Consider the following 2,962-nt stretch of genomic DNA (forward strand, 5'->3'; position numbering starts at 1 on the left):
AATATTTGTTTATTTATTGTAAACAAGACTTTTGTATACCAGTTATTTGGTGAATAAATCTATAGTTATTAACATTATACTCTTTTGAAACCTCCTACAGTGAGAGAGTGTCACAGGAAGGAGTAAACAGATATTGCTGTATATATATATATTTTTTTTTATGTATGAGTGACACTGGCCAAGGGCAACAAAAATCTAATGAAAAAAAAGCCCACTGAAATGTCAGTCCCATAAAAGGGTGAAAGCAGTTGTCAAAAATTGATGAATAAGTGTGTTGAAACCTCCCTCTTGAAGGAATTGAAGTCATACGAAGGTGGAAATACAGAAGCAGGCAGGGAGTTCCAGAGTTTACCAGAGAAAGGGATGAATGATTGAGAATACTGGTTAACTCTTGCATTAGAGAGGTAGACAGAATAGGAGTGAGAGAATGAGAAGACTGGTTAACTTTTGCATTAGAGAGGTAGACAGAATAGGAGTGAGAGAATGAGAATACTGGTTAACTCTTGCATTAGAGGTAGACAGAATAGGAGTGAGAGAATGAGAAGACTGGTTAACTTTTGCATTAGAGAGGTAGACAGAATAGGAGTGAGAGAATGAGAAGACTGGTTAACTTTTGCATTAGAGAGGTGGACAGAATAGTGGTGAAAGAAAGAAGAAAGTTGTGCAGGGAGATCATAGAAGGAGGGGAGGCATGCAGTTAGCAAGATCAGAAGAACAGTTAGAATGAAAATAGCGGTAGAAGACAGATAGATATGCAACACTGCGGTGGTGAGGGAGAGGCTGAAGACACTCAGTTAGAGGAGAGGGACTGATGAGACGAACAGCTTGATAACAGGCTTTCCACTACAGTAAGCTTACCCAAATATAATCAGAATGTAGCCTCTTGTTTCAGGCCTACTTTGCAGTATTTCAGGGTACATGTGGGTTTAATAGCTCAGTAAGACGCAGGATCTACCAGCATAGGGCATAAATAATCATTTTGACGTATTTGAGCATATAAAGTCAGTTTGTTTACAAAATTACATTCGTTGCCTCAATTTCGTCTTCGGCTACAACTTGCAATATATGTTTGTTTGTTTTTTAGATATATTTAATATTTTATCGTTTTTTTTGTATTAGATTATTCTTTTTTAAGCTTTTAGAAATATATAGTGTCAAATTTCTCAGTTGGCATTTTTTAATTTGTTTACTTTTCGGCTCTAAATCAGAATCGACTTTTTAGTATGGGTTATTACAAGTTTTTTGTGTTATTATGTTAATTAAGGTATTTTAACAATATATGGAAATGGAGGCAATCGATAATTTTCACGTGTTATTTATACATGACTTGACCTTATATAAATTAGAAAAAAACCCAAATATATGGTATTGTAAGGGCCTCTCAAAAAACAAAACCTCTTTAAAAACAATTCAACATTTTTAGAAATCATAAAATCTAACTTAGACTCGGAAATAAAAGAAATATTAGAATTCTCTCAATACAACGGATCCTCATAGGGCTCCTCCCCCTACCTCGGCCATTTTGTGGACAGACGGTGGAGAGTCGCAGAAGTGTTCACATTACTTCAGCCTTCACGACCATAACCAGGTAATTTATAAGATATATGATCAACAGGTAACCTTGCCAAGACCTTTAGCGCCATGTAACGAAGTGGGTGTCATATAAATAAGCGGAGACTGGAAATATGATCGATGTTCAGAGGAAGGGTTATGTCAGCTGGTTCATGTCCGCTGTTTGTCCGTGGTGCTCTTATTAACACTTAATTTGTGATGTTTGTAGATCACTTGCGGTGTTACTTCACTGATATTTTGTCCTTGGTGCTATAAATGTTATATTTGACCAGGTAAGGACGAGTTAGAGCCGTGAAATATTGAGATATAGTGTAACAGCTGGTGCCATAAAAACCCTGCCTGGTGAGGTGACGTGAGGTACATTACGATATGATAACTAAGAATTCTGCCTTTAAAATTCCCTGTGGAGGTTTAAGCGTATATAAATGTTATCCAGGAGTGTGTGTGCACTATACTCAGGGAGGTTTGGTTTAATTAAGACCGTGAAATATTGAGTTATATGAAATAATAGGATTTTTTTTATTTTTCATCAATATTTCGTTATATCATTTACTGTGTGGCTTGGATACGTCCATATATCGTCACGGAGCTTACGAACGTTAGATTAGAACCGTGTTTGGCTAGATATAGTGACAGATTAATGAGATTTTGCCAGATAAGATGGCACAATGATTTACAAATAAACATTGTTGTCTAAGAGAGAGAGAGAGAGAGAGATAATTTAATGTGTTTTCATGAGGACAGTAACCAATATGTAAATGTCTCTCTCTCTCTCTCTCTCTCTCTCTCTCTCTCTCTCTCTCTACTACTACTACTACTACTACTACTACTACTACTACTACTACTACTACTACTACTACTACTACTAGTGGTGGAAGGCCATTTATTGTTGTTATATTATTATTATTATTATTATTATTACTATTACTACTATTACTATTATTATTATTTATTTTATTTTCATTATTATTACTATTGTTATTATTGTTGTTTTGTTGATATGTAATTATGTAATTGTGTTTTGGTCTAGGTTTTTCTTGATTTTCACTGGTTTCTCTCTGTGTGTGTGTGTGTGTGTGTGTGTGTGTGTGTGTGTGTGTGTGTGTGTGTGTGATTTAAAAACCATATATAAATTAATCTTTTTCTTTTCAGATAACCTCTCACTCACACGCATGAACCCTTGCAAGTAATTGAACTGTGAAGAATTAGCAGCCATGAGCCTAAAATAGTATTAGTACAACCATCACAACAGTCACCACTGCTAAATACTACTACTACTACAACAGGTGAGAGAAAGAAGAAAGTGTTGTGCAGCGAGGCCATGGGATAAGAGGAGGCATGCAGTTAGCAAGATCAGAAGAGCAGTTAACATGAAAATAGCAGTAAAAGA

The 2,962-nt window shown here is 35.6% G+C and overlaps 1 long non-coding RNA gene across 1 annotated transcript in view; it reads left to right on the forward strand.

Moving 5' to 3' along the window:
- Positions 1-1,451: 1,451 nt before the first annotated feature.
- Positions 1,452-2,962, forward strand: part of LOC135101678 (uncharacterized) — a 9,399-nt gene continuing 7,888 nt past the window's right edge. The window contains exons 1-2 of the long non-coding RNA XR_010269367.1: positions 1,452-1,588; positions 2,725-2,858. This is a non-coding gene — a long non-coding RNA (uncharacterized LOC135101678). The remainder of the gene's footprint in view (positions 1,589-2,724; positions 2,859-2,962) is intronic.

The sequence above is a fragment of the Scylla paramamosain genome, chromosome 6 (genome assembly GCF_035594125.1).
Source record: "Scylla paramamosain isolate STU-SP2022 chromosome 6, ASM3559412v1, whole genome shotgun sequence".
NCBI lineage: Eukaryota > Metazoa > Arthropoda > Malacostraca > Decapoda > Portunidae > Scylla > Scylla paramamosain.